The following is an 8,074-nucleotide window of genomic DNA, read 5'->3' as shown; positions in this document are numbered from 1 at the left end:
TCCCATCTTCTGAATTAAAGTTTTCCCTATGTCCATGTCTATGAATCCTCTTCCCTATTCCCTTGGATTTTCAAGAAAACATTGACTTGGTGTAAGGATATAGCCCCTGTTCTCTCTGGAACACTGCTTTTCTTATTTTAAGCCAAATGGAGAACTGGGCTCTTTGGATATGAAACAATAAGCAGTACACCCCTTGGCCAATTTAGAATTTTTTCCAATCAATTAGAAATAATCATGCTTGTAACATATTTGGAGGCAATGTTTCTTCTTTATTTAAAATATTAGCTAATTAAAAATTGTATTTGATGTCTTTCTGCAACATTACCTGAACTTAGCATATTTGTAGAGATTTTCTTATTGAGTTCTTACAAAAGTCAATTCTAGAAACCAGTACTCTTATGGAACCAATTCTACATTTGTATAAATGGGTGGGATTGAAAATTTTAAGTATCTGACTAAAGTTATGACCCAAATAAGTTTTGGGAACTCTCAACATGTTTCCAGTTCTCACTCTCACAACCAGTGGATCTCAAGTAGAGATGATTGTGGCCCCTGGGGGCTATATGGAAATATATATATATATATTCTGGGAAGTGCTCACGAACTATCTGTTCTGTCAACACAGAAGTCATTTTCTAATTGATTTTTTTTTGCATGGGCAGGCACCAAGAATTGAACCCAGGTCCTCTGGCATGGCAGGTGAGCATTCTTGCCTGCTGAGCCACCGTGGCCTGCCCTCTAATTGATTTTTGTTGTTTAAATATTATAAAATGCTAAAGAACTTCTACTTCACTTGATGCTTCTTTCTTTGTCTTTCAACTGGGCACCAGTGAAGGTTAGCTCACCAAATAGGGCAGCTTGTTCAAGATATGGAAAACAAGATGGTTCACTATGCATAGGAATGAACTGAAATATTTCAAAGACCAAATGTCACCAGAACCAATTTAGATCCTAGATTTAACAGAATATTCAGCTGTACAATTTGATTACTCACAGGAAAGGGTAAACTGGTTTTGCTTAGTATTTCCACTCAGAACATTTTATCTCTGTGCAAAGACAGGAGTAGAAGTTGATGAGAGGATCAAGGTATTATACTGGAAATTGTCACAAATAAGAAAACAGCTAGACCAAGGAGAAGGCACAATGCAATCTTGGTCCTTCATCTCTAAATAGATGTTTCCTGACAAGGGAGGCCTTGTCCCAGGAACAGAGTGGGATGCTCCCTGATGCTGGGGTCAGTATCAGCCTTTGATGGCAAGATGACTCAGCACTTTTCTTTAAAAAACAAAATGAAATAAAATGCTGAGTGGGCCACGGTGGCTCAGCAGGCACAGTTCTTGCCTTTTATGCTGGAGACCAAGGTTAGATTCCAGGTGCCTGCTCAGGCAAAAAAAAAAAAAATCAAATGCCGATTGTGACCCTTCAGAATATACCACATTTCTTGACACATGGAAAATGGCTGTTCTTCCAACATGTAGTCCTCACCTTGAGGATCATACTGAAACCATTGCTCTGATAGAAATGGATTAAATCACCATTCTCAGACCGGTCCACATTTAGAACATGTGCTTTTGTTTTCACTCATCGTGGTCCAAAAGCTTTTTGGCACTTGTTGGCTGTACTCCTACTCTGTGTCATGCTCAACCCATTGGACATCAAGGTTGTTCTATCAACCCATAAAGAAGCAGCTGCAAACTCTGAGGTATGGAAGCTTAGAACTATAGAAAAGACACTGAGACAGCAACATCAAGGAGAAGGGAGGGTAGTGTTTGTTTTGTTGCTTGTTTTCTCTTTATGCAAAAAACAGAAACACTTTCCAAAACTAAAAAATGGAAAATGTTTGCAGTTCTCTTTTTAAAAGGCTCAGAAATCTAGTGGCTCCTTTACTTCTCATGAGAAACCTGTGGGAACTAAATGTTATGTCAAGACAATAAAGATGAACGAAAGTACAATTTTAAACATTTTGGAGGATTTCTTTCTCTAAAGGGTAAGAAAGCATAGATCAAGGGAGGATAATTAAGTAGTAAGTAACTTGCAATTAAATAATAATAACACAACACTTACAAGCGGTCAGTTATCTTCATTTGAAATTCCTCCAGATTGAAAGAGACTTTTTAATCCCTCTCTCCCAGTTAGCTGTTGTGTTGCACTAAGAGATGTACAGATCAACTTCCTCCAGGATTGTTCAGAGACCTGCACCTATCAAAAAACTTTTGTTGCCATTTGAGGGGCATAACACTAAGTCCACATGAAATATATAATAACGGGTTACTGAGAACTTTCTAACTAGATTGATAATAGGGGAATGAATTACTAGTGTCCAGATCTCAAAAACAAACAAAGAAAAAGATTCTAATATAAGCCCTTCCATTGTCTTTATTAAAACCACTTATTTAGATAGAGGTTTGAAGGAAGACAAAAGTGGAGGAAGAACCTGAAAATAAAAAATTCAATGCAAAGTTATGATGTAAGACTGCTCTTGCAGTGCAAAGGAATACAGTTTCTTCTGTTATTTAAGCATCTAAGACACAAGTTATTATAATTTTTTATATATTTCAACAAAGTTCTTAAACATATTTTGTAATGTTTGTATATGGGATAAAGCAAAAGTCAAATTGGAATATATCTTGTTGAGTTCACAAAGCAAAAAGTTATAGATGAATCCTCACCGAGAAGCAAGGTTTAATGTTTTGTTTTCTTAGAACCAAGAATGCTTCTTTGTGTAGATAATATTATTTTACTTATTGTAAAATACATCATATTTATTATATTCTTCAGTTTCATTTACTAAAAGCAGCATGGCTTTCCTGCATGTTATTAAAGTATACTTTTAATATCTGTACTTCAAAATACAAATGATTAATATAAGAAAAAAGATCTTCTAGTGTAGTAAGTTTGATGGATTTCTGCAACATGACAGAATAACTCTTAAATGAAAAATTCTAACACTTAGCTCACAAATCATAAATTCTCTCTCAGAATTATTTAAATGTCCTAATAATTACTATTTCTTTTCCTCCTGTATTATTTTTTGAGATTTTTCACTGTTTAATATACATATATACAAAGCAAAGAAAGAGAAGAGCAATAATTTTCAGAGCACTCTTTAACAAGCAGTTATGGGACAGATCCCAGAGTTTGTCATAGGCTACCATACATTCCTCTCATGTTTTTCCTTCTAGCTATGCCAGAATATAGGAGGCTAGAAGGAATAAATATTTTCTTATCATCACAATCAACTTTTTTTGTGAGAAATAACATATATACAAAAAAACAATAAATTTCAAAGCATAGCTCAGCAATAAGTTGTAGAACAGATTTTAGAGTTTAGTATAGGTTACAATTCCTCAATTTTATATTTTTACTTCTAGCTGCTGTAACTTACTGGAAACTAAAAGAAATATTAATTTAATGATTCAGGAATCATATTCATTTGTTAAACCCTACCTTCTCTGTGTAATTCTACCAAGACCTTTGATCTTTCTGTTCCACTCTTTAGATGCATTTGGGTTATGGTTATCTAGCTTTTTCATGTTGAGGGATGTCAATAATATGGGGTAGGGAGATGGAACTATCTGATATTCTGGAGAGACTGGGCCCTCTAGATTTCAGGACTTATCTGGTCCAGAGAACCATTTGGAGGTTGTAGGTTTCTGGAAAGTTACTTTATTGCATGAAACCTTTATAGAGTATTTTATATTGCCCTAGGTGTTCTTTAGGGTTGGCTGGAAAGGTTTGGGATTGGGATTTGGGTAAGTTATGATAGATAGCAATGTCTAACTGAAGCTTCTATAAGAGCAACCTCCAGAGAAGCCTTTAACTCTCTCAGCCACTGATATTTTATTAGTTACACTTCTTTTCCCTTGGTACTGTGGGGATGGTTTGTCCCACAGTTCCAAGGCCAGATTCATCCCTGGGAGTCATGTTCCATGCAACCAGGGAAACTTTCACCCCTGGATGTCTTGTCCCATGTAAAGGGGAAGGCAATGCTTTCACTTCCAGAGTTGGGCTTAGAAAGAGAGGCCACATCTGAGCAACAAAAAAGGTCCCCCAGAAGTAACTCTTAGGCATACCTATAGGTAGGCTAAGCTTCCCCACTACCTACATAACCTTCACAAGAGTAAGCCTCAAGATCAATGACTTGGCCTATTGTTTTGGGTGTCCCTAAAATTTAACACAGTATCAGGGTAAAGTTTAATAGTTCTATATTTTTTAACTCCCATCAAGTTACTTTACCAATACTTTTTGATTATCTGCTTACTATATTCTAAGAACTATCCAAGCATTATATTAAACTATACAGGATTAAAGGTCCTCATTCTTATTCTGGGCTCCATGTGTTTTGATAATGCAAATGATCTTCCAGACAGGTTGAGTTAGAATACGGGTTACAGAAAGTTTAGATTCCAGACAAAATAAAACTTTCTTCCTTTGGTCTCAAAGGTTAGGTATGGATCTAAAATATAGATCCATTCTCCTGCTTTCTGTAGTACCTTAATCCCAATCTGATCAATTTTGATCTTATCAATAAATACCAGGTTATACATATATAAAACAGCCTCTAAAACCTGAATTTCATCAGCCATTCTTGAGTGAAGATAACCTCTTGCTGGTGCCTTAATTTGGGCATTTTTATAGACTTGCTTTAATTGGGATATTTCCACAGCCTTACACACTGTAAACTTCCAACCTAATAAATTCCTGCTTTTAAAATCCATTCTGTGTCTGGTATGTTGCTTTCATCAGCTAGCAAATTAGAATGGTTTTGAACAAATTTTTCTTTCAATCTGTCCCTTTACTGTCCTTTTTAGTCCAGGCTGGCAGTGGTTCTCTTCATACAGAACTCACAAAAAATTTCTTTGGTTTTGCATGCAGCACACAGGGTTGTCAACTGTCAGACACTAGTGCTTCCCACCAGTCCTTTCCAAATAGCTGCATTTCGAATCCTGACTTGTACTGAAATGGCTGACTTGTTCCAGGCTTAATTAAACCCTCACATGGGGCACAATTCTCTGGGGCCTCATTTTTCATAAACACAGAATTTTCAAAACAATAAAATTCTAGTTTCTTTTTTTTTCTTCAGTTTTTTTTATTAATTAAAAAAAGAATTAACAAAACAATTAGAAATCATTCCAATCTACATGTACAATCAGTAATTCTTAATAACATCACATAGTTGCATATTCATCATTTCTTAGTACATTTGCATCGATTTAGAAAAAGAAATAAAAAGACAACAGAATAAGAATTAAAACAATAATAGAAAGAAAAAAAACAAAAAAAACAAAAACAAAAAACCTATACCTCACATGCAGCTTCATTCAGTGTTTTAACATAATTGCATTACAATTGGGTAGTATTGTGCTGTCCATTTCTGAGTTTTTATATCCAGTCCCGTTGTACAGTCTGTATCCCTTCATCTCCAATTATCCCTTCTCTTTTTTTTTTTTAATTAACGGAAAAAAAGAAATTAACCCAACATTTAGAGATCATACCATTCTACACATGCAATCATTAATTCTTAACATCATCACATAGATGCATGATCATCATTTCTTAGTACATTTGCATTGGTTTAGAAGAACTAGCAACATAACCGAAAAAGATATAGAATGTTAATATAGAGAAAAAAATAAAAGTAATAATAGTAAAATCAAAACAAAACAAAACAAAACAAAACAAAACAAAAACCTATAGCTCAGATGCAGCTTCATTCAGTGTTTTAACATGATTACTTTGCAATTAGGTATTATTGTGCTGTCCATTTTTGAGTTTTTTTATCTAGCCCTGTTGCACAGTCTGTATCCCTTCAGCTTCAATTACCCATTGTCTTACCCTGTTTCTAACTCCTGCTGAACTCTGTTACCAATGACATATTTCAAGTTTATTCTCGAATGTCCGTTCACATCAGTGGGACCATACAGTATTTGTCCTTTAGTTTTTGGCTGGATTCACTCAGCATAATATTCTCTAGGTCCATCCATGTTATTACATGGTTCATAAGTTTATCTTGTCTTAAAGCTGCATAATATTCCATCGTATGTATATACCACAGTTTGTTTAGCCACTCTTCTGTTGATGGAGATTTTGGCTGTTTCCATCTCTTTGCAATTGTAAATAATGCTGCTATAAACATTGGTGTGCAAATGTCCGTTTGTGTCTTTGCCCTTAAGTCCTTTGAGTAGATACCTAGCAATGGTATTGCTGGGTCGTATGGCAATTCTATATTCAGCTTTTTGAGGAACCGCCAAACTGCCTTCCACAGTGGTTGCACCCTTTGACATTCCCACCAACAGTGGATAAGTGTGCCTCTTTCTCCGCATCCTCTCCAGCACTTGTCATTTTCTGTTTTGTTGATAATGGCCATTCTGGTGGGTGTGAGATGATATCTCATTGTGGTTTTGATTTGCATTTCTCTAATGGCCAGGGACATTGAGCATCTCTTCATGTGCCTCTTGGCCATCCGTATTTCCTCTTCTGAGAGGTGTCTGTTCAAGTCTTTTTCCCATTTTGTAATTGGGTTGGCTGTCTTTTTGTTGTTGAGATGAACAATCTCTTTATAAATTCTGGATACTAGACCTTTATCTGATATATCATTTCCAAATATTGTCTCCCATTGTGAAGGCTGTCTTTCTACTTTCTTGATGAAGTTCTTTGATGCACAAAAGTGTTTAATTTTGAGGAGTTCCCATTTATTTATTTCCTTCTTCAGTGCTCTTGCTTTAGGTTTAAGGTCCATAAAACCGCCTCCAGTTGTAAGATCCATAAGATATCTCCCAACATTTTCCTCTGTTTTATGGTCTTAGACCTAATGTTTAGATCTTTGATCCATTTTGAGTTAACTTTTGTATAGGGTGTGAGAGATGGGTCTTCTTTCATTCTTTTGCATATGGATATCCAGTTCTCTAGGCACCATTTATTGAAGAGACTGCTCTGTCCCAGGTGAGTTGGCTTGACTGCCTTATCAAAGATCAAATGTCCATAGATGAGAGGGTCTATATCTGAGCACTCTATTCGATTCCATTGGTCGATATATCTATCTTTATGCCAATACCATGCTGTTTTGACCACTGTGGCTTCATAATATGCCTTAAAGTCAGGCAGCGCGAGACCTCCAGCTTCGTTTTTTTCCCTCAAGATGTTTTTAGCAATTCGGGGCACCCTGCCCTTCCAGATAAATTTGCTTATTCATTTTTCTATTTCTGAAAAATAAGTTGTTGGGATTTTGATTGGTATTGCATTGAATCTGTAAATCAATTTAGGTAGGATTGACATCTTAACTATATTTAGTCTTCCAATCCATGAACACGGTATGCCCTTCCATCTATTTAGGTCTTCTGTGATTTCTTTTAGCAGTTTTTTGTAGTTTTCTTTATATAGGTTTTTTGTCTCTTTAGTTAAATTTATTCCTAGGTATTTTATTCTTTTAGTTGCAATTGTAAATGGGATTCGTTTCTTGATTTCCCCCTCAGCTTGTTCATTACTAGTGTATAGAAATGCTACAGATTTTTGAATGTTGATCTTGTAACCTGCTACTTTGCTGTACTCATTTATTAGCTCTAGTAGTTTTGTTGTGGATTTTTCCGGGTTTTCGACGTATAGTATCATATCGTCTGCAAACAGTGATAGTTTTACTTCTTCCTTTCCAATTTTGATGCCTTGTATTTCTTTTTCTTGTCTAATTGCTCTGGCTAGAACCTCCAAGACAATGTTGAATAATAGTGGTGATAGTGGACATCCTTGTCTTGTTCCTGATCTTAGGGGGAAAGTTTTCAATTTTTCCCCATTGAGGATGATATTAGCTGTGGGTTTTTCATATATTCCCTCTATCATTTTAAGGAAGTTCCCTTGTATTCCTATCTTTTGAAGTGTTTTCAACAGGAAAGAATGTTGAATCTTGTCGAATGCCTTCTCTGCATCAATTGAGATGATCATGTGATTTTTCTGCTTTGATTTGTTGATATGGTGTATTACATTAATTGATTTTCTTATGTTGAAGCATCCTTGCATACCTGGGATGAATCCTACTTGGTCATGATGTATAATTCTTTTGATGTGTTGTTGGATACGATTT

The sequence above is a fragment of the Tamandua tetradactyla genome, unplaced genomic scaffold (genome assembly GCF_023851605.1).
Source record: "Tamandua tetradactyla isolate mTamTet1 unplaced genomic scaffold, mTamTet1.pri scaffold_119_ctg1, whole genome shotgun sequence".
NCBI lineage: Eukaryota > Metazoa > Chordata > Mammalia > Pilosa > Myrmecophagidae > Tamandua > Tamandua tetradactyla.
The sequence above is the reverse complement of the archived record's forward strand: the minus strand, read 5'-3'. Positions refer to the sequence as shown.